The sequence below is a fragment of the Piliocolobus tephrosceles genome, chromosome 6, assembly GCF_002776525.5.
Source record: "Piliocolobus tephrosceles isolate RC106 chromosome 6, ASM277652v3, whole genome shotgun sequence".
NCBI classification, from domain to species: Eukaryota; Metazoa; Chordata; class Mammalia; order Primates; family Cercopithecidae; genus Piliocolobus; species Piliocolobus tephrosceles.
The window spans coordinates 86,402,948-86,427,957 of NC_045439.1; the positions used below are offsets into that span (position 1 = coordinate 86,402,948).

The window sequence follows — 25,010 nt, forward strand, 5'->3', positions numbered from 1 at the left end:
ATCATACTAAAAATGCAATACACATGAAGTTGAAATTATGTGAGTTTATGATATAAACTCATAAATTCATGTTTTTCTGGAATTGGAACAGTATTCTGCCTGCAGCAACTTCAGATCTGCTTTACTTTAAACAAAGCAGAATGGAGAGATTTACACGTTTACTTTTTGTTTATATGAAATATGAATATGAGTAGGGTGGTTAAATCTGGAGCATTAAGAGCACAAATACCATGTCAATATTGTTCCCTCTCTTAAAAAATCAGGTTTTAAACTTCTTTTCTGCCAAAAGTGTTCCTTTCTAGATAGAGGTAGGGAAGGAACATGAAAAATTACATTTCCTTAAATAAATAAAAATTTAAACACATCATGTAAGTGGTTCTATCTAGAGTTCAGAGATCCAATGTTATGTGTACTCAAAAAAACAATACCCCTAAGACTTCCTCAACCAGGACAAGAGTTTTACAGTATGGCAAATGCTTTCTTAACCTTCTTTTCTCAATACACTACACAGCCATAACCTTAAACAGCAACTGTTATAGCTAAAACGTAATACACACATACATATATATAACAAATGCCAGGTTAGGAGTTAAATGAATTTATCATAGCAAATAATGAATGTGTCTTTGGGAAGTAGATTAACCAAACTATATTTTCTAATTATTGGAGCCTCCTATGCATTAATATTGCTATATTTCATCCTGCTGCTCACTTAAAGGGCCAAACTATTTCCTTTGTTTGCCAAATCCTGTTTAAGTCTCTTCGCTTTTTGGAAGAGGCCCCAAAATTCAAAGCACAACTATCTGTGGCTCTTTTCTCAAACAGCTCTCTGCCTGTATTATGAAATTATCAGGTAGGATTCTGGCTAAACTGAGTTTCACATGAAGGGAAGATTTTACCCATACTCTTGGTTTAAAGCTCAAATTATATCCCATCCATCAGACAATGCCCCTGTACTAAGATTAGCTCCTGTTTTATTAGAATTCAAGACAGCACACTAGTCATCACAGCTACATGTACTGTCTATGTTACACCAGTAACTATGCTGTACTTTATATACATGACCTCACTTAACTGTAACAACTCTATAGGGTAGAAATGATTCCTATTTTATAGAAGAGAAGGCAGAGGCTCAGGCAGGCTTGCTGAGTTGTCCAAAAGTATACACACCTAGTAAAAGGCAGGTTCTCCCTCCCCAGCTTTACTGAGGTGTATTTGACACATAAAAATTATGTATATTTAAAGTATACAATGTGATGTTTTGATATAGGTAGCCATTATGAAATAATTACCACAATCAGGCTAATTAACATATCTATCATATCAGTTACTTTTTGTGGTGAGAACACTTAAGATTTACTCTCTTAGCAAATCTTAAGTATATAATCCACTCTTATTAACTATAGTCACCATTCTGTACAATAGATCCCCAGAATTTATTCATCCAGCATAACTGAAATTTTGTATCCTTTGACCAACATCTCCCCATTTCCCCCACCTCCCAGCCCCTGGAAGCCACCATTCTACTCTCAAAAGGCAGGCTTCTTAACCTAGGTTGATTCTAAATTCAGCACTTTTTCTCTACCACATATGACTCAGTATTATTACTGTATTGGTAATATGCTTTAGCTGAAGTCACCAATCTGTTAAAACTCCATGAAGTATATTTATCTTAAAGAAAAATCCCTAAAACAAGATGAGACCTGGTGAAGAGCCAACTGAAGTTCGTATATATAAATATATATATAAAGTATTGTCAATTTTAGCTAACATTAGCTTTTACTCCATGTTACTAAAAGTATCAGTTTGTACGTTAGCTCTGGGTCTCCTTATCATGAATAATGACAAGCTACACTGTTTAGATTTATTGCTCTATCAACCACTTGCACGTCAATTAGAAAGCCTCTAATGCATACCTACCACACATATGCACCAGCTGGAAGCCCTTCAAGGAGACTGACTCACAAAAGAGGCAAGGCACTGGAATTATTTTTGTTGTTGTTGTTGTTTCTTTAATTCATGTAACCTGCACTGAAAACTAATACTTTTCAGCTAAAGATTTTGGCTTTCAATGAAGTCAATATCTGGTTCAAAATAACTGCTAAAGGGAAATGTCTAGAGGCAAAGCCAGAAAATGCATTTGGAAGAAAAGCAGGGGCCCTCATCTAGCCTCTGAAGAAGATTTTTCACATGAATGGAGGTTCCATGGCTCAGTAGATGGACTTGGTTCTTTTTAGTAAGATAATATGTAGCCAAAGATTCTTTGAAATCTTAAATTCAAATTAATTCTTAGATATAAGGTCCTCCATATTCTTTTAACCAGTCTATCTTTTCTCCCAGGAGGTATAGGGAACTAATGTCTTCTTCATGTCTAGTCTAACATGTCCAAAGCAGGTGGGATGTATATCACTAGCATACACTTCATTATGTACTTCATATTTTTTGTTCAAAATATAAATTTAATAACCCAGTTGCTCAATTACAAGGTTAAAAGAATTTTTTAAAAACAAGGACATTAACTATATTGTTAAATGCAATTCAAAAATGTAAATGTAAACCAGAAAAAAAGTGAAATTTCAACCTTTGGCCTCTTAGTAATGTTTTTTAATTGCAGATTTCAATTATGCAAGATGTACAGGATCTGAAACAAGTTTTTTTTTTTTTTTCCTTAAGAGAACAGTTTCACATTAAAATATAACTTCAGCTGTGCTCAGAGGCTCACGCCTATAATCCCAACTACTTGGGAAGCTGAAGCAGGAGGATTTCTTGAGATCAGAAATTTGAGGCTGCAGTGAACTATGTTCATGCTGCCATACTCCAGCCTGAGCAACAGGATAGACCCCATCTCTAAAAATATTACTAATAATAAATTAAATATAATTTTGATATTTAACTATTTTATAATTAAATGCTTTGCATTTATCTAATTTGCTTCTATACCAGTTCAGAGCTTTTCCATTGTGGGAAAATATACTTTAAGTGTACCTGAAATTATGAAAAGTATAGTATTATATGCTTACCTAAAACTATTCAGTTAATTTACATTGAAATATTTGTGTATATGACATCAAAATACTTGAACATGTAATCAAGTCTATTACAAAGCTTTGCATTTTAGCAGGTCAAATAAAAACTTTATTTGAAGGCTGGGTGCAGTGGCTCATGCCTATAATCCTAGCACTTTGGGAGGTGGAGGTGGGAGAGTCGCTTGAGGCCAGGAGTTTGAGACCAGCCTAGACAACACAGCAAGACCCCATCTCTACAAAAAAACAAATTAGCTGGGCGTGGTCGGACACACCTGTGATCCCAGCTACTTGGGAGGCTGAAGCAGGAGGATCACTTGAGCCCAGTGATAGGTGACACAGTGCTAGCAGCCCTCACTCTCAGCACCTCCTCGGCCTCAGCGTCCACTCTGGTGGTGCTTGAGGGGCCCTTCAGCCTGCCGCAGCACCATGGGAGCCCCTCTCTGGGCTGGCTGAGGCCGGAGCCCCCTCCCTCTGCTGGCCGGGAGGTGTGGAGGGAAAGGCTTGGACGGGAACCGGGGCTGCGCGCTGCGCTGGAGGGCCAGTGTGAGTTTGTGTGGGGCGCCCACTCAGCGGCCCCTACACACGGAGTGGCCAGCCAGCACCGCTGGCCCAGGGCAGTGAGGGGCTTAGCACCCGGGCCAGCAGCTGCGGCGGTTGTGCCCGGTCCCCCAGCAGTGCGGGCCTACCTGCGCTGCTCTCAAATTCTCGCAGGGTTTGGCTGCCTCCTGGCAAGGCAGGGCTCAGGACCTGCAGCCCGCCATGTCTGAGCTCCTCCTGCTGCAGTGGGCTCCCGCGGGCAGCCTGAGCCTCCCCTATGGGCGCCGCCCCCTGCCCTGTGGTGCCAGGTCCCATCTACAGCCCAAGGACTGAGGAGTGCAGGCGTAGCTCTGGACTGGTGGGCAGCTCTGCCTGCAGCCCTGGTGCAGGATCCACTGGGTGAAGCCAGCTGGGCTCCTGAACTGGATGGGGACTTGGAGAACCTTTATATCTAGGAAGAATCATATGTGCACCAATCAGCACTCTGTGTCTACCTCAGGGTACTCTGTATCTAGCTAACCTAGTGGAGACTTGGAGGACTAGCACTCTGTGTCTAGCTCAAGGATTGTAAATGCACCAATCAGCACTCTGTGTGTAGCTCAGGGTTTGTAAATACACCAATCAGCACTCTGTGTCGAGCTCAAGGTTTGTAAATGCACCAAATGGTACTCTGTATCTAGCTAACCTAGTGGAGACTTGGAGGACTAGCACTGTGACTCCGTCTAGCTCAAAGATTGTAAATGCACCTATCAGCACTCTGTGTCTAGCTCAAGGTTTATAAACGCACCAATTGGTACTCTATATTTAGATAACTCTGTAGCTAACTAGCACTCTGTGACTCTGTGTCTAGCTCAAGGACTGTAAATGTACCAATCAGCTCTCTGTCAAATCGGACCAATCAGCTCTCTGTAAAATGGACCAATCAGCAGGATGTGGGTGGGGCCAGATAAGGGAATAAAAGCAGGCTGCCCTAGCCAGCCAGCAGCAACCCACTTGGGTCCCCTTCCTCACTGTGGAAGCTTTATTCTTTTGCTCTTTGCAATAAATCTTGCTGCTGCTCACTCTTTGGGTCCATGCTGCCATTATGAGCTGTAACACTCACCACGAAGGTCTGCAGCTTCGAGACCACGAACCCACCGGGAAGAACGAACGAACTCCACATGCGCTGCCTTTAAGAGCTCTAACACCAGTACTAGGAAGATCTGCAGCTTTCCTCCTGACAGCGAGACCACGAACCCACCAGAAGGAAGAAGCTCCAGACACATCTGAATGTCTGAAGGAACAAACTCCGGACACACCATCTTTAAGAACTGTAACACTCACCGCAAGGGTCTGCGGCTTCATTCTTGAAGTCAGTGAGACCAAGAACCCACCAATTCTGGACACACCAGGAGGTTGAAGCTACAGTTGTAGAGCTGTTACTCCAGCTTGGGTAACAGAGTGAGACCCTGTCTCAAAAAAAGTTTATTTGGCCGGGCACAATGGCTCACACCTGCAATCCCAACACTTTGGGAGGCTGAGGCGGGCGGATCACGAGGTTAGGAGATTGAGACCATCCTGGCCAACACGGTGAAACCCCGTCTCTACTAAAAAAAAATACAAGAAATTAGCTGGGTGTGGTGGCGGGCCCCTGTAGTCCCAGCTACTTGGGAGGCTGAGGCAGGAGAATGGCATGAACCTGGGAGGCAGAGCTTGCAGTGAGCCAAGATCGTGCCACTGCACTCCAGCCTGGGCGACAGAGTGAGACTCTGCCTCAAAAAAAAAAAAAAAGTTTGACTATTAAATTTTTTTTTTTTTGAGATGAAGTCTCGCTCTGTCACCCAGGCTGGAGTGCAATGGCGCAATCTCAGCTCACTGCAACCCCCGTTTCCTGGGTTCAAGCGATTCTCCTGCCTCAGCCTGCCCAGTAGCTGGGACTACAGCAGTGTGCCACCACGCCCAGCTAATTTTTGTATTTTTAGTAGAGACAAGGTTTCACCATGTTGCTCAGGATGGTCTCGACCTCTTGACCTCGGGATCCCCCCACATCGGCCTCCCAAAGTGCTGGGATTACAGGTGGGAGCCACTTCGCCCAGTCAACTATCAAAATTTTTTATCAGCGAAGTTATTTTTCTTTTTGAGACAGAGTCTTGCTCTGTCACCCAGACTGGAGCGCAGTGGTGTGATATCTGCTCACAGCAAGCTCCGCCCCCCACATACATGCCATTCTCCTGCCTCAGCCTCCCGGGTAGCTGGGACTACAGGTGCCTGCCACCATGCCCAACTAATTTTTTGTATTTTTAGTAGAGACAGGGTTTCACCGTGTTGGCCAGGATGGTCTCGATCTCCTGACCTCGTGATCCACCCACCTTGGCCTCCCAAAGTACTGGGATTACAGACGTGAGCCACTGTGCCCAGAGAGCAAAGTTATTTAATTGATTCAGGTCAAAACATGCTAAATTATACATTTCTAAGTAGAATTTTGGAATTGTAAGGAACCTTTGAAATTATCTATGCTATCTCTTTATTCCATCAATGATAAAAATCAAGGCCCTGGGAAACAGAACTGCCGCTTGAACCTAGGTCTCCTGACTTCCAAGTAGTATTCTTTCCACTCACCAAACTGCCTCTTTTCCCAAATCACTAAGAGCTGGCCATTGCTTACACATAGCCTTTCTTGACATTTAATCGTAACTTCTATGTCAAGAAGTTTATGAGAGCTACAAAGTGACCAGAAGAAACCAATTTGAAGGTTCCTCAAAAAGTAATACATGGAACTACCATATGTCTCAACAATTCCAATCCTAAGTATATATTCAAAACAACTGACAACAGGGACTCAAACAGATACTTGTATGTGAATGTTCACAGCAGCATTATTCACTACAGCTAAAAGGTGAAATAAAACAATCTAAGTGTCCACTGACAGATGAATGGATAAGCAAAATGTTTACAGATGACTGGACCATAAAAAGGAATTAAGTTCTGATACATGATACAACATGATGAAATGTGAAAATGTGCTAAATGAAAAAAGTCATCACAAAAGGACAAATTGTTTGATTCAACTTTATGAAATATCTAGAATAAGCAAATTCATAGAGACAGATAAGCAATTACAAGGGGCCAAGGTAGAACGTAATAAGGAGTTATTGTTTAATGGGTATAGGATTTCTATTTGGGGTGATTAAAACTTTCAGAAATAGAGTAGTGATGGTTGCACACTGTGAATGTAATTAAAGTCATTAAATTGTACACTTAAAAATCGTTAAAACAATTGGGTGTGGTGGATCACACTTGTAATCCCAGCACTTTGGGAAGACAAGGTGGGTGGATCACTTCAGGCCAGGAGTTTGAGACCAGCCTGGCAACATGGTGAAACACTGTTTCTACTGAAAATTCAAAAATTAGCTAGGCGTGGTGGCACATGCCTGTAGTCTCAGCTACTTGGGAGGCTGAGGCAGGAGAATTGCTTGAACCCAGGAGGCGGAGATTGCAGTGAGCCGAGATGGCACCACTGCACTCCGGCCTGGGCAGTAGAGTGAGACTCCATCTCAAAATAAATAAATAAATAAAAATCGTTAAAACGGAAAATTTTGTATTTTACCACAATAAAAAACCACTAGAAATCCTGACAGAAACCATCACAGAATTTCCCATGTTCAAAAAAACTTCATTCTAGAATCTTGTGGTAATTATTAAAAATTATTAACATACATTTTAAAATGATAAGGAAAACCAGGTACAAAATTTATAGAAACTCACTATACTGTCTTCAAAGTTTTTCTTTAAATCCAGGCTGGGCACGGTAGCTCACGCCAGTAATCCTAGCACTTTGGGAGGCTGAGGCAGGCGGATCACTACGAGGTCAGGAGTTTGAGACCAGCCTGGCCAACATGGTGAAACCCCGTCTCTACAAAAAATACAAGAATTAGCCAGGTGTGGTGGTGCACACCTGTAATCCCAGCTACTAGGTAGGCTAAGGCAGGGGAATCACTTGAACTCGGGAGGCAGAGGTTGCAGTGAGCCCAGATCGCGCCACTGCACTCCAGCCTGAGCGACAGAGCAAGACTCTATCTCAAAAAAAAAAAAAGAACAAAAAAAAAACAAAGTTTTTTTCTTGAAATCCAAAATCGTTCTCAAAATTATTATTATTATTAGCTTTTTTGAGATAGAGTTTCACTCTTGTTGCCCAGGCAGGAGTGCAATGGCACAATCTCAGCTCACTGCAACCTCCGCCTCCCAGGTTCAAGCAATTCTCGTGCCTCAGCCTCCCGAGTAGCTGGGATTACAGGCATGTGCCACCACTCCCAGCTAATTTTGTATTTTTAGTAGAAACGGGGTTTCTCCATGTTGGGCATGCTGGTCTCGAACTCCCAACCTCAGGTGATCCGCCTGCCTCAGCCTCCCAAAGTGCTGAGATTACAGGCGTGAGCCACCGCACCCAGCCCTCAAAATGTTTATTTAAGAGAAAGCTATCTGAGTTGTGAAGTTCAGACCAAAGACTTATGAAAAACTCATTGAAGCACCTTCTAAAATTATAAGAATTGGAGTAGAACTTGTAATATGGAAAACAGTAATGCCAGCTAAAAATAAATTTACTATGCAATCTAAGATCCTCTAAAATAATCTCACTTTAAGGAAGTGGAGTATACCCTCCTGCCCCAAATACTATTTCCCAAATTTCCTTTCAGACTAAATTTGGTTAATATTAATATATAGTTAAATGATGTTATTAAACTCTTCTTCTCTATACCTTAGTGCTTGTATCTTTGGCCTTGAAGTGAACACAGTACTGAATTACATATGCTAAATGACCAATTATCCACTGAATCAACATTTTCTAATACAGTGTCTCATGTTCTTTGACATTCAAGTGCCCATCATACCTGAAACTATATGAGAAAATATATTGGTTTTTATAGGAAAAAAATATAAAAAACTACACAGAATAAGAACAGAAATTTAGAATAGTTTTATTTCTTTCAAGTTACCACACCAACACAGCTACAACAAAGATCTGCTCTCTACTCTCATTGATTTTCATGTCAGCTGTTAAATTAGATTCACTATCTACAAGACATGTCAATTTATCATTATTAGTGGCATGCTTTTAAACAGTTACCATATATATGTAAAAAAGAATTCAATACTCTCTCTGAAACTTACAATTTTTAACTTGATATAATAAAATGATAATGGATAAAGAACTTCACTGATATTGAACCTCTGGAATAAATGTTTAGAGAAATCAGTCTAGTAAAAATTAGCTGAGAAGACAAACCAAAGATATAATTAAAACTCCTAGTTTTTTGGCAATTCAGTTTTTAACTATTATACAACCAAATAGTTTATATATACAAACCACAGTTTATAAATTCTACAACTTCTTTGTCATTTTAAACTTGACTATGTGGGCTTTAATCATCCAGGCCATGTAATTACCTTTAAGAAGCATGCTTAGGGTGTTTTCTGAACTACAGGTCCATACAGCATTTCTCTCTGTCCTCTTGGGAACAAAACATCAATTGCTTTCAGCTAAATGCACTCACATATGAATATTTCAGTACAATTTAATGCTTCTATACCAACCCCAAAGGAACAGAGCATCAATTTGTGAACACAATTCTCCTGGAGTTAAAAGCCAAGCTAGATAATGCAGTATGAAAGCAGCTGTCAGTCTTCAGCTTTTTAGCAAGTTAGAAGGGCAGCCCATAAATTCAGTCCCAGCTGTATACAAGTAAGTCTATGAAGTTTGTTCCTACACAGACTTTTCAACAATAGTGAATTTTCAAAAGAGAATCCAGAAACAAAATTTATTATCTTGATACATTTTTCAAAAACTGCTTATTCATCTGGTAACTTTAAACTGACTTCTATTCACTTAGTCTCACCATTATGAATGGACAGTTGGTCTGTTAGTAAAATACCAAAATATACACAAAATAATCTACTCCCACTAAGAAGTTGCACTAAGCGTAAGAACGCATTTTCCTGGCATTAGATAACAGATTCTTTAATAATTGCAATATGCTTATATGTTCAGATGGTTAGGAAGGTAAGGTGAGCACCATCAAAAAAGCTAATAGAAGGCAATCTAGAAATAAGTATTAAATGGAAACTACCACCAAATATGCCAATCCTTAAAAGGCCATAGAAATTAAATGCTAGTTGTAGCGTAAATCTGAGACTCTATAAAGTTCAAGAAATATTAATGTGCTAACAAAATCCAGTAAGTGTGTCAAACCTCAGGTAAAGAAATAAGAATTCAATGCCTGTTCATAATTTCAAAACAAAATAAAACAAAATCTCTTAGAAAACAAGGATTTATAACAGTACTGTAAAAATGGCTAATATACAGCACTTACTATATACCAGGCAGTTTTTAAGTGTTATACAAATATTAATTCATTTAATCCTGTTTTACATATTAATCTTTAAAATCATTCAATCTTTAATACTGCAGTATGAAGTATGAATTATTATCACCATTATATAGTAGAGAAAACTGTGCTACAGAGCAGTTAAGTGATTTGTCCAAAGTCACACAGCCAGCAAGTGGCAACACCAAGAGCTGAATCCTGACAACCTGGCTAGAAAGTCTGGATTCTTAACCATTCTATGACACTGTCTATTATAGGGAACTTTTTAAATCTGATAAAGGGTATCCACTAAAAACAGACAGCCAACATAATACCTATGGTGAAACAATGGAAGAATTTCCTCGAAATGAAGGACAAGGATGTTTATCCTCACCACTTCTGTTCAACAATGCGACAGCTAACCTAGTAAGAAAAGAAAATTGGCCGGGCACGGTGGCTCACGCCTGTAATTCCAGCACTTTGGGAGGCTGAGGCAGGTGGATCACGAGGTCAGGAGATCGAGACCATCCTGGCTAACACAGTGAAACCCCGTCTCTACTAAAAACACACAAAAAATTAGCCGGGCGAGGTGGCAGGCGCCTGTAGTCCCAGCTACCTGGGAGGCTGAGGGAGGAGAATGGTGTGAACCCAGAAGGTGGAGCTTGCAGTGAGCCGAGCACGCCACTGCACTCCAGCCTGGGCTATAGAGCCAAGACTCAGTCTCAAAAAAAAAAAAAAGAAAAGGAAATTGAATAAAAAGATGAAGCAAAATTTCATTATTCATTATTCCCAGAAGATATGGCTATGTACAACATCCAAGAGAATCTACAGATACATTAGTAAGAATAATATGTAAGTATCAATTGCATTCCTATATATCTACATACTTTTATAACAAAAATTATAAAACTGTCTAAACAAGTGGAGAAATAAAATCATGGTCACAGAAGACCAAATGTTGCAAAGATTTAGACTCTTTCCAAATTAATCTATACATCCAATGTTCCTCACTTGAGGAATTTTCACTATCTGAATATATGTTACAATATGTACTTTTTAAACCCAGGAGTCACTATTCAAATTTTAAAAAACAACTATCAAGAGATTTGCATGAGTGCACATTTAAGGTGCTTATGAATCTAAGAGAGACCGTCCAGTCTACTCAACAGCTGTATCTCAGCTATTTTCCTGACAAGAGCATATCTTATGCTCACATTCTATAACCATGAGCAAAAGGAACACAAAAAGACATACATTTTTAAAGATATTTTTCATCTAATTGTTTTATCTAAGACTGCAGACAATGGTTCACAGCCATCTATTTCTGGACCTCAGGAGTGGAGAAAACTGTCCATCACTTCTTCGGATCCAATAGTGAGCCCTTTGCTAGATCCTTCCCACACATTTCATTCACGACTGAACGGCAACCATGGTAACAGCCCCTTCTCCCACTTCTCACCAGCAAATCTAACTCAGGCAACACTTTAATCAGTACATTATTTTTTTTACATGGTCTTGGTTATTAGCTAAGAGTTATTTGCAGTTCATCATGTATCTTTAACATATTTTCTCATTGCTTAATTACATTATGGTACGTATGGGGCAGTATAGAAGAAATATCTGATACCGTAGTTTCCACACTATTCTGTCCAAAAACATACCAAATAATGAGTGTAGTAAGTGTTAAGCAACTGGTGTTTTACATTCATAATGCAGATTTTTACATGAACTGGGATTCTTATAAAAGTGTTTTAAGATTTTGTAACTGAGGGAAAATTATTTGAGGTTTCGATTAGACTGTGAACCAGTTATTAATTCTCCCTGTTAAGATAATAAAACATAGGTCTGAGTTCTCTGAAATTTTAGTAGCTATACAATTTTTGTAATAGTCTAAATCTGGATAATGAGTTATACCTACATTTCTGATCAATATTTCAACTGTGAAGCTTGACAAATGAATTCTAAAACTGTAAAGAAACGCAGGGAACCAATAGCTAAAAACATTTTGGAGAACTGAGAAGGGAGATACTGCCCAACCAGATAACTTTATTATAAAGCTTAAATGTAGTATGGGTACAGTAATAAACAACTGGCCAATGGGACAGAATAGATGGCCCAGAAACAGACCCCTGCATACATATAAACTTGATATGTAAGAGATGCTGCTGCACATCAGTGGAGGAGAGAGGGAATGTGTATTAAATGGTGCTGAGGTACCTGATTAACTATATGGGGAGAAATGGAATACTCACTTCACATTAAACATAAAAATCAAATCAAGTAGATTATAATTATAAACCAAAATGTGAAGAAGGACAAAATTTTAAAAACTTTTAGAAAAAAATACAGGTGAATATCTCCACAACCCTATCTTAGGAATGATTTCTTAAACAAGACACAAAAAGTACATACCAAAAAGGAAAAAAAAAATAAGTTGAACCACATTAAAATTAATGCTCTATCAAAAGGTATTATTTTTTAAAATGGGAAAGACATAAATGAAAGAAAATGTATGCAACACACATAACCAATAAAAGATGTGTATCCAGAATACATAAAGAACTTCCAAGAATCAGCCTGGCCAACATGGTGAAACCCCATTTCCACAAAAAAATATACAAAAATTAGCCAGGTATGGTGGAGGGCGCCTGTAGTCCCAGCTACTCAGGAGGCTGAGGTGGGAGAATTGCTTAAACCCAGGAAGCAGAGGCTGCAGTGAGCTGAGAGCTGAGATCGCGCCACTGCACTCCAGCCTAGGCAACAGAGTAAGACCCTGTCTCAAAAAAAAAAAAAAAAAAAGAACTTCCAAGAATCAATAAAAGATAATTTAGGCCGGGTGCGGTGGCTCAAGCCTGTAATCCCAGCACTTTGGGAGGCCGAGACCGACGGATCGCAAAGTCAGGAGATCGAGACCATCCTGGCTAACCCGGTGAAACCCCGTCTCTACTAAAAAATACAAAAAAAACTAGCCAGGCAAGGTGGCAGGCGCCTGTAGTCCCAGCTACTCAGGAGGCTAAGGCAGGAGAATAGCGTAAATCCGGGAGGTGGAGCTTGCAGTGAGCTGAGATCCAGCCACTGCACTCCAGCCTGGGCGACTAAGCGAGACTCCGTCTCAAAAAAACAGAAAGAAAAAAAGAAAAAAGATAATTTAATAGAAAAATGAGCAAATGGTATTAACATTAAATATTCAAAGGGGAAAAAAACCATAAATGGATATTTCGCATATGAAAAGATATCTCACTAGTAATCACAGAAAAGCAGATAAAAAACACAGTGAGATTTCATGCCCATCAGGCCAGCAAAACTTTTTTTAAATTGTGCTACCACAGTAATCTTTTTTTTTTTTTGAGACAGAGTTTAATTCTTGTTGCCCAGGCTGGAGTGCAACGGTGTGATCTTGGCTTGCTACAACCTCCACCTCCCAGGTTCAAGCGATTCTTCTGCCTTAGCCTCTGGAGTAGCTGAGATTACAGGCATGTGCCACCACGCCCAGCTAATTTTGTAGTTTTAGTAGAGACGGGGTTTCTCCGTGTTGGTCAGGTTGCTCTTTAACTCTCGACCTCAGGTGATCCACCCGCCTTGGCCTCCGAAAGTGCTGGGATTACAGGCATGAACCACTGTGCCCGGTCCATGGTAATCATTTTTAAATATATAGTTCTGGGACACGTACAGCTACCTTGTTATGCAACCATCACCACCCATCTTCAGAATTGCCGTCTATCTCAAGAACTGCAAAAGTTTGTTTTTAAATTGTAAATAACCAAAGTTAGAGAGCTGTTAAAACTGTTAGTAAATATAAGCTGGAATAACCATTTTGGAAAACAATTTGTCAAAATCTGGTAAAGCTAGATTCTCTACAATTAGCAATGTCACCCCAAGGCATATTTCTTTAATAAAACACTAACATACAAGGAAACATTATTAATAATCTTCATGGTAACATTATTTGTAAGAAATTATTGACTACTTAAATAAACAACCATTAGTAAGAAAATAGGTAAAGTGTGATAAATTCATATAATAGAATACCATACATAAATGAAATACAAATGAAAAAAATGCTACCTGCATTAACACAGATGAGTCTCACAAATACAAGATGAATTGAAAAAAGAAAGAACATATATAGGACATTACTATTGATAATTTCAAAAATATACACAATAACATTATATATCAGTGCTCCCCAACTTTTTTATACCATGGCACACAGAAAATAACATTTGTATCATACACAAACAAGGCTGGTCATAAAATCCACTGTTCCAAAGGCTGAGAGGATCAACATCTGGCATGCCTCTAAATCATTCATCATACTCATATTGAAAATCTCAGCTATATACTGCTTAGAGATCTGTAGATACGTAGTAAAAGTAAAAATGAAATATCTTGAAACAATAATAATCAAATTTAGGCTAATGGCTACTTTTTTTCTTTTTTTTCTTGCTCTGTTGATCAGGCTGGAGTGCAGTGGCACAATCATAGCTAAGTGCAGCCTTCATCTCCCTGGCTGAAGTGATCCTCCCACTTCATTCAGTCTCCCAAGTAGTTGGGACTACAGGTACATGCCACCACACCCAGCTAAATTTTTTAAGTAGAGAGGAGGTCTCGCTATGTTGCCCAGGCTGGTCTCAAACTCCTGAGCTCACATGATCTTCCTGCCGCAGCCTCCCAATGTGCTGGGATTACAGGTGTGAGCCACCCACTGTGCCCAGCCAGTAATGGTTACTTTTGAGGGGAGGAAAAAATGTGTATTAAAGGAAGAGTACACAAGGGTTTTCAACAGTACTGTAATACTGTTTCTTAAATTCAGGGACGAAAACATTAGTGTTTATTATTTCTATATAAATTATATATTTATATTTTCATAAATTTATATATAAACTTTTAAATAAAAAGAAAAGAATGGGAAGGAAAAGGAATACAGCAAACCTAAGCTACATTTTCAAGCTTAGCCCAGCAAGAGAGGTGAAAGGGGCAATAGGTAATGGGGAAAAGAAGCTGCTGGGCAGATAAAGGGTTTTCTTTTTAAGACTATAGAAAAGGGGCCAATAGAGAAGGAGAGACTCTGACCCGGAGGATGGAGTAACTAATAGAACACTGTCTCAAAGAAGGTACAAAATGATGGGGCCCAGAGGATAAGAAGACATATTAGCAAAATTAAAAAGGGAGGCCCTCTTTTTTATCTACATGTAGATACGCTGGATTTTTGTATTGCTTTGCTTATGTAGAAAGTACAGTAAGTTTACTTGTGAAGTAGAAGGAATGGTCAGTTTCTGAGAATAAGATAATGATATCAAGTAAGGGGTTTTAAAAGGGGTGACAATTTAAAATAAAGTAGTTGAAATACTAACAGACGACAAAAATCAGAATTCAGTTGCCACAGACACATTTGTAGAGAACTATCTGAGGCTATGCAATTCAACAATTTTCTCTGGACAGAGTTCTGATAATGTGCTCAGGGCTCTAGTCATTCTGCAGAGGTGTAGTACAGACTCTCAGGAAAATGGGAAAGGGTGAGAGCTCAGCTAGTAGCACTCTAGATATACCACCCCACTTCAACTCCACTTTTTCCCATATTATATATGGGGCTTCCTGATAAAATTTCCTAGATCACTAGTCACTACCCTAGAATAAGCCTGAACAGCAGATACAAAATCACATAATTTCTGCCTCTCACGAAAATGTGCTTAATATTAGGCAATTTGCCTACACTAAGGGACATTATTAAAAACGTAGTCCTATGAAACCACTGTCTTATTTACAGTAAAGGTATTGTTGAGGATGTCAATCAATAGAGCCTTCTTTATAAGGACTCAAGGGATATATCTCTCTCTCTCTGATCTTGATACCAGGCCAAATGATACTTCCCATGTGCCATTTAGTTTGCTTTTACATTAGGACACTGTAAATCAGGGCACTGATCCTGTTGTCCAATATGAATTGGCTTCTAAAAACCAAATTTGCAGCCCACATCTAGCAAACAAACAGGACCATATAGAACCTTTTTTATTAAGGTGACTTTATTTTTATGTAATTAGAGACAGGATCTTGCTTTGTCACCCAGGCTGGAGTGTAGTGGCACAACTACAGCTACTGCACCCTTGAACTCCTGGGTTTCCTTCTACTTCACTAGTAAACTTATTGTACATTCTACAACTCAGCCACCAGTGCTGGGATTATAGGCATGAGCCACCTCACACAGCCAGAATTTTTATTTACACTCTCTGACCTCATTTCAACCTATCTTTCTAGCCTTTATCTTTCACCTGAATTTTCTCAGGATGACTCAAACTGCTACCCACCATCACTACAGATAAGGCAGAGTTTGGCTGCCACAGGTAGAAACACAGGGGGCAGGGACAAGAACACTGAGAAAGCCTCATTCTGAGGCCCAAGTGCAGAGGATCTGCCTAAGACTGAGACTAAATAAGAACCAAGAACCATCCCTTACCACAACCATATAACTTAAGAGATGACAACTAAACACAATACTTGGCCCTAAAGTGGATTCTGTATTAGGCTAACTGATAAAACTGGAGTATTCCATTAGAAAATAAAAAATCGGAATCAGAATATGAACTGACAAAATTGGGATATGGCATATAAATGTGTTTTGGTTATATAAGAGAATATTTCTATTCTTAGGAAATACATACTGAGGTCTTTAAGGGTAAAGGGCTATAAATGTTACTATCAACTAGTTCAGAAAAAATGTACGTACACACACACACACACACACACAGAGTACTTTTTTTTTAAAGAGATGAGGTCTTGCTGCATTATGCAAGCTGGAGTGCAGTGGCTGTTCATAGGTATGATCATAGTGTACTACAGTCTCTAACTGCTGGCCTCAAGCAATCCTCCCACCTCAGTCTCCTAAACAGCCGGGACTATAGACATAGACATACATCACGGTGCTCAGCTATACTGCTTTTAATTTTCAACTTTTTATAAGTCTGAAATCATTTCAAAATAAAAAATAAAGAGAAATCTTTGTTACAATAGTAAGCTATGAATTCACTAGTGTTTTCCCATCACTGGGTCTGAATTCTTGCAGGGAGCATGAATCCATAAGCATACCAGGAATTGTTCCATAATCTTTCATATTCACATGTAAATTATTGTGAATGACCCAAAAAAGCATTTAAAAAAATAACAAAATTCACAGCATCCTTTGAGTATTACATATGTTTTTCAAATTATTAAAATATTATTTTGTGAGGATAACCAAATCTGACTTTATGTGCCCTTACTTTATGAAGTAGGGAACTTTTTACTACTGATAATCAGAAACAGCAGTGCTGATGATGCTTTCCACAGCTATTACAAAGTGGCAAAAAAACGAGAGGATCTTCAAACAATATAAGTTGAAAGGAAAGTAGAAAATGAAATCAAGCTTTAAGAGATTCAAGAAGTTTCAATGGTAGGGAAAGTAGACCCAAATTAAATAAGGATAAATGAAAGTACTGCATTCAGCTTTAAAAACAAAGAAATACTGAATTATTACTAGACAAAGGAGATGCGGTTTAATGGCAGGCAATTCAAGTGGGGGAGGGGAGAGATTCTGGATTGCCACAAGTGTAATTCTTGCCAACAGTGGGATACAGCAGCCAAAAACCTAATGCATTATTAAGTAGCATTAATTAAGATATTATTTAGGGAGATAATAATCCAACTCTGCACTAGTCAGAGCACAAGTGAAGCAATGCATTCAATTCTGGGCCTCAGGACTCCTGGCTTACAGCCCTGAGGGAATAGCTTGTATCAGACCAATTCTCCTGCTGAGAACAACTACAAAACCTGGTTAAAACACAGATAGCAACTGTTTAAGTACAATGGAGATCAACTTAGACAGGCAGCATTGAAGGAGCCATGATTCTGTAAGGGAGGGAGGCACACTGAAATGAGCCCAGCATATATCTCTATTTCCTCCCTTGGGGCATTTGTAGATTCCCCACAGGGATAAAAGCCAATCCAAAAAGGAGATACTTTGGATAGAAATCTGCAGTCTTACTGGTTGAGTAAACACACACAAGACAGTATTCGTGACTGCCAAACCAGCTGGAAAGTGAGGGAAACATTCCAGAAGAAGAGAACCACAGGGAGAGAATGACAAACTCTGCACATACACTCCACTCAAAACTCTGGCTGACCCCCGCGCATTATGCATGTATGAGGTGAGCTCTACACTGTCAGGCTAAGACTAAAAGAACTGAATATAAGGAGATTGAGTCTGGAATTTGAGTTCAGCCAAGTTAACTGCCTGCTAAAACACAAAGTTAATATTCTTAATAGGAATATAACAGAATCCATAATCTTTACAACATATTCAGTGTCTCTACAATATATTACAAAACTATTAGACAACCAGCAATTCTCCAAATATGGTCAGGATAACCCTGAGAGCCTCAAGACCCTTTCAGGGATTCTGCAAAGTCAAACCTATTTTCATAGCAATACTAAGATGTTATTTACCACTTTTTTCTTTCATTCTCTCACAGTGTACAGTGGAGTTTCCCAGAGGTGCCAGGACTTTTAAAGAAACCACCACTCTGCTAGCTAACAGAATGTATGCATCTGTATTTTTATGTTTCCTAAAAGTTTTTACGGTATAGTTGGTTTTAGGTATAAATTTGTGTGTATATAGGGATTAACTTAGTTTGTTCTCAGGACAGTACAGCAGTGTGTGTTCTTACAGTTATAACTGCTATAATTTCTACAATTTCATTATTGTTCAATAAACCAATGTTTGAAATACCAAAGGTTTCCTTGTGCCTGCAAGGAAACATAAGAAATACACTCTGTTGTCTTACATGGCAATAACATTTACATTTTTTAAAATTTTTATTCATTTTTAAATTTCTCTAAAACTATTCTATTTTTATAATATTTATACTGAAATAGAGAAGACTAACTTTCTCAACCCACAGCTGCAACAACCATGTCTAAAGATACTGAAAAAGATGAAACCAATAACAGAGTTTTCTAACTTATGGAAAAGAGAAATATACTCTAAAAAATACTGTGTAAAATAAATGAAAATATGATAAAAGTTATCTTTCTCTTAGCTTTACAGATGCTAATAATTTACCTTACTCTATCTTATGCAAAGGAAGTGATGACTATTTTGAAAACAAACAGAGTTCAGAGAAAACTAAATTGGATTTTATTTTAACATAAATGTCATGAGTTTAAGAGCCAAAAGCTATTATTTTAGCTTTTCAAGCAAGAAAAGAAAAAGGTCACTGAAGCATCTTAAGCTATCATATTTCATTGGTTAGAGAAGTATAGTTGCTAAGAGACTAATAGAGGTGACATTGCTGAATTCCTGCTTTGAAAACTCAGGAAAACAAACTATGGCACTGTCACATTCCAGTGGTACAGTAACTTGCTGAATAAAATATTTAGCTGTAAACATGAAGACAGCATCTCATCTGCAAAACTGTACTTTTGCCTGACAAGTCTATAGACATGACTGCGTTTCCTGCTTTACTTCTGTTGTCTAGTATTGATATCAAGTAATCATTGAAGAATATTTTTACATGAATCCTTGGCAATGAACACAAGTGGTGATGAAATACTCAAAGTGTTAAATAGCTTTTTGGAATCCCATGGTTTATTTTGGAAAAACCGAATTGACATTTGCACTGATGATCTGAAAATGACAGTGGGTAACACTGCCTTAGTGGTAGTTTCAAGGCAGTAGCACTAAACTCACTGCGTTCTTCATGGCCACATACTCACAGTTTTTTGTTTTGTTTTGTTTTTTTAAAGCCACTTTCACCTAAGGTCCTTGATAAAGCAGTAAGAATTATTAACCTTGGCCAAGCACGGTGGCTCACACCTGTAATGCCAGCACTCTGGAAGGCCAAGACAGGTGGATCACATAAGGTCAGGAGTTTAAGATCAGCCTGGCCAACATGGTGAAACCTTGTCTCCACTAAAACTACAAAAATTAGCCTGGCATAGTGGTTCACACCTGTAATCCCAGCTACTCAGGAGGCTGAGGCACCAGAATCACTTGAACCCGGGAGATGGAGGCTGCAGTGAGCCGAGATGGTGCCACTGCACTCTAGCCTGGGCAATAAGAGTGAGACTCCATCTCAAGAAAAAAAAAAAGAATTATTAACGTTATTAAATCTTGACCTTGGAGTACATGTATCTTTAATATTCTGTGTGACAAACTGTGTAGAATGTAGAAAACACTTCCACTTCATACCAAAGCACAATGGGATGTCTCGAGGGAAAGCACCTGTTTAATAGTTTGAGTTGCAAGCTGAACCGGGTACTTTTTTCATGAAACACAATTTTTACTTCAAAGAAAATCTGACAGACATTTGCATTTTTCGCAGGTATCTTACTGTGAATAAAGTGACCTCATCAATTCTGAGACAACAACTCAAAGTATTTCTTATCAAGGACAAAATTTGAACTTTTAAGTGAAAATCAGAATTCTAAAACACTTGTACCGATGACTACGAGCTTTGAAGATTCTTCTAACAAGATGAGTGATGCACCACATAACAACGTTTTTTTGGTCAACAGTAGACTGCATATATAAGGGTGGTCCCATAAAATTATAAAGAATCTGAAACATTCCTATCGCCTTAGTGATGTCATAGACGTTGTAACATCATAGCACAACGTATTAACTTTTCTATGTTTAGATACACAAATACCATTTTACAATTGCCTACAGTATTCAGTACAGTAACATACTATACAGGTTTGTAGCCTAGCAGCAATAGGCTACCCCATATAGCCTAGGTGTTCAGTAGACTATGACATCTAGGTTTGTGTAAGTACACTCTGTGATGCTCACACAATAACAAAATCATCTAATGACACATTTCTCAGAATATATCCCTATTGTTAAGTGATGCCTGCCTATATTAATGAATGTGACTTTTTTTTTTTTAAGTCTTCAATTTTATTTGTTTTAAACAGCAACTAACAGCTTGGAAATGTCCCTAACAGCTAGGACCCACCCCATGCATTCCAGAGGTTCCCCCACCAAGGCTGTGGTCCAGATTCCAGGAACTCCTCCTCATCAGGCCTGATTCCTCTCTGAAGACTTGGGATAAAAAAGCCTGTGCAGTTAGAGGGGAAGTTGGCACTAAAGGTCACCGTTTAGAAGAGTTGGGCTCAGACACAGCTGCCTTTGCTAGTCTTAGGATATTCTGAGATTTGGTAGTGTGCTCAGATTGTGGGCATGGAGAGGGGCTCCTGAACTCCTCTCCAGCCTCACTCACTCCTTCCTCTTGCTGGCTCAACATGCTGCCTTTGGAAGAGCAGCACCTGATAGTCTGGGTGCTCCAGCATGCCTTTGTGTGACCCGGTCAGTTGCAGAGAAGCATGCTCCCCTCAACTTCTCCTGTCCTAGGCAGGGTGTGGAATCAGAAAGGTGATGAAGATTCAGACCTGAGATACCCACCCCTTACCAACCCTCACCTAAAAGTGAATATTACAAGGACATCATTTTGTGACTTGGAGGGGCAAACCTGGGTATTTAAACCCAAAGACAGTAACAGCTGGGCCTCCAGGCTGGAGGCAGCTCAATGCATGTACTTAAGCAGCAGGGGCAGCTCAGCAGGACGGTAGGGCCCACAGGGCTGGACCTGGACCGCCCACTGCCATCCACACCCATGGTAACCATGGAAACATAACCACCCTGCTCCTGCCAGCTGCCTGGGTTCAGACAACCAGGACTGGCCCACTTCCATCAAGCCAAATCCTAAACTGATGCCAGGCTGGCCACAGAGTGGTTGCAGGAAGAACTGGGATTGGGTGATTTGGTCAGTCCAGGCTTCCCAGCACAGCTTGGGAGGACTACCACAGGAGCTTCCACACCTTGATGTCTGGGCTGGGGTCAGACAGGGCTTAGGCAGCCAGCATAGTGGCCATCAGAGCTGGCCAAATGGTCCCGATGCCCTCTGCCTGTGAGCTAACAGCTACTGTGTGGCTGCTGCCCTTGCTGCAGCAGCAAAAGCCTCTGTGTCTCATTGAGGGGACTCTGGCTGGTGGTCTGCCTGCCCTGGCTGTTCAGCCAGCCCTCCAGGGGTTAGGATGTATCAATAGTCACTGGGAGTGCCACCCACTGCTCCCATGCCACTGCCATCCCCAGCTCCACTGTAAGGCTAATCCCTGCCAGGCAGCTCCAGGCTGCCTCCTGCAGTGGGCTCCTTGGCTCTCTCGATGTTGATGTATAAGTGGTCCTGGCTGGCGGATAGCACAGACAGCTGGCCCAGAATGCTCTCCAGTTTCATTCGCAGACAAGTAAAGCTTGGGCGCTGCTTGGGGTCAGCACTCCAGCACTGGCACATGAGATCACACAAAAGGTCATCTGAAGGCCTAAGCAGCCCTTGGCTTGGATGGAGTGGGAATGTAAGAAGTCCTCCATACACTCTGGAAGCTGTTTCAGGCGGTTCCCGCCAATGAGGTAGTTGTAAATCTCAGCGTTTTTGATGCCAGTGTATGGCGTCTGCCCACGTGTCATATCTCCCACATGGTCACCCTGAAGGCCCACACATCACTGTGCACAGTATACAGGTTGTCAGCCAGGCTCTCCAGGGCCAGCCACTTGACAGGCAATTTGGAGGCACAGCCCTGACGATAGTAGTCCCCGCTGTAGATCTTCCAGGAGAGTCCAAAGTCAGCCACACACTCTGTCATGTCCACTGCCAGCATGCAATTCCGAGCGGCCAGGTCTCGGCGGATGAAGTTCCGACAGCTCAGGTACTCCATGCCGCAGGCAATGTCCACCATGAACCGGATCAGGGTAAATGGGTTCTCCCCAATCTGGGAGGTGAGCAGGAAGGTGTGCAGGTCCCCATGCTTCATGAACGGCAAGATGACCATGGGGATGGGGTGACAGCCTTTAGCCCTGCTCCAGAGGCTCACCGCAACAAGTTTGGCCACGTGTGGATGGTCAAACTCCTTCATGCAGGCTGCTTCCCTGATGAACTCTTCAATGTCGCTTCAGGCAATGATGTCAGCTTTCAGCATCTTTCACAAAGGAGCCATCCTCCTGCTTCAGCTGTGCCTACCGCACGGAACCACACTCTCCTTTGCCCAACATCTGGCCAGGGTGAACTGCTGCTCTGGGCGGAGCACATCCTTCAGCATTTCCTTTAGTTCACTGTTGATGCTCAAGCTGTCCAATGTGGCCTCGATGCACTCGGGCCTTTCTCCATTGAAGGACTGAGCTGCCCGGAAAGTTTACAGGGTCCCAGGGGGCCTTCCAAAAGGCCCTCAGGGATCACTTCTTCCCACTCCAAGATGAGGCCTGAATCTGTGTGGATGGCATGGGGGTTTTGGGGTGCACTGGCTGCGGCCAGACCCTTGGTCTGAAAGGGCACCCAGTCAGCATAGGGAGAGGGCCCCAAGGCACTGGCATACCGCACCCTGAGGCTGTAGCTGGTGGCAGGCACCAGGTCCCGGAGCAGGCAGGTAAAGGGGGCCACAGGGACCACAACAGCCAGGACTTTCCCAGCCTCCTGGGGCCTGTGTTACCTGAACTGTACAGGACTATAGCAGGGCTCAGACATCAGCACCTGGCATCCAGGCCACACTAATGTTGCTGCTGGAAAGCTTTGTCACAATGATGATGACGGGGGCTGCAGGCAGTGCTTGAAGGTGAACAGTGGTTATGCGAGAAGAGGCCAGGCATTTTAGGTTGTGAGCTTCACAGGAAAACATGGGTGCTCTGGGTCACCCCTGTTACATTTAAAACAGATAGAGAGGGAGCAGGTCCCCCGATCTTCATAGTTTCTCTCCACCAGACAATGGTAACAGGTTCAGGGGGACCCACAGCCTTGCAAGACAGTTGGAAAGGGGCATTGGGTGGCACTGCCAGATCTTTTGGTTCCACTGTGAAAAGTGGCACACCTTCTACCATGAGCCACACTGGCTGGGAGATCTTGGTTTCGCCCCCATTCTCCACCTGGCACCAGTACTGGCCCGCGTCAGAGCGCTCCACTGACTTCAGGCTGAGGAAGCCAATCCAGTGCTGCTTGCTGACAGGGATGTACAACTGGTCCAAGTTCTGGATCACAGGCCCATCCTTCACCAGCTGGATGTCAGGCTCCTCCATCCCCTCCACGCTGCAGTTGAGCTTCACCAGCTGCTCCTGAGCCACTGTCAGCTTCACCAGGGCTCTCTTGAGCTTTGGAACTGCAGCCGCAGACCTGCAGCAGCAGAGAAGCCAGAGCTGCCAATGGCAGCCCCAGCGGCGGCAGCAGCAGCGGGAGCCCTGGCCGGCCCATGCTCCGCCTCAGCGCCATCTATGGTGACGCCACACCACGCCAGGCCTGGCCTGCGAGAGAGCAGGGAGGAGGGCTGAATGTGACTTTTTATATTGACAAATATGTCAACATTTGGAAGATCTTCATAACTCAGTAAACCATTATTTTCTAAATGAACAATGCATAATATTACAAAGTGGTAAAATATTCACTCAGGCCAGGTGCAGTGGTTCACACCTGTAACCCTAGAACTGTGAGAGACCAAGACAGATGGATCACTTGAGCCTAGAAGACCAGTCCTGAAATGATACAGATTTTGAAATTAGTACACAAGGATTTTAAAGTAGGTATTATAACCTACACTCAAGGATGTAAAGTGAAATACCTGTAATGGTCAAATAGATAAGAAATTAGAGAAATAAAAATTTTAAAAACAACCAAATGCAAATCTCAAACTAACAAATATAAAGCCTAGAATAAGAAAGTCCCTGGATAGGTTTAAAAGCATATTAAAATTATACAAGAGTCAGTGGCCCTGAAAATGGACCAAAAGAAATGATCCAAGCTATAGGGTAGAGAGAAAAAACAGGAAATAGAATCAACAGAACTCCAGCAATTGGGGAAAGAACATCAGGATATCTAAAATGTGTGTAACTAGAGTCCCAGAACAAAACTGAGAAAAAAAAAATTAAGCAGAAAAAACAGTAACATAAAACATCCCAAATGTGGTAAAAGGCATAGATTTATAGATTTAAGAAGCTTGCTATCTGAAGCAGGATAAATACAAAAAGACACACTCCTAGGTATACAATAATTAAACTTTTTTTTTTTCTTTTTGCGGGGGGGATGGAGTCTCACTC

General features: G+C 40.9%; 1 protein-coding gene and 2 pseudogenes across 1 annotated transcript in view; all 3 read right to left on the reverse strand.

The window, feature by feature from the left end:
- ETFA (electron transfer flavoprotein subunit alpha) overlaps positions 1-25,010 on the reverse strand; it is a 102,887-nt gene that overhangs the window by 21,221 nt on the left and 56,656 nt on the right. The window lies entirely within an intron of this gene.
- On the reverse strand, positions 20,769-23,113 carry LOC111530426 (annotated as a pseudogene).
- On the reverse strand, positions 23,033-24,204 carry LOC116418400 (annotated as a pseudogene).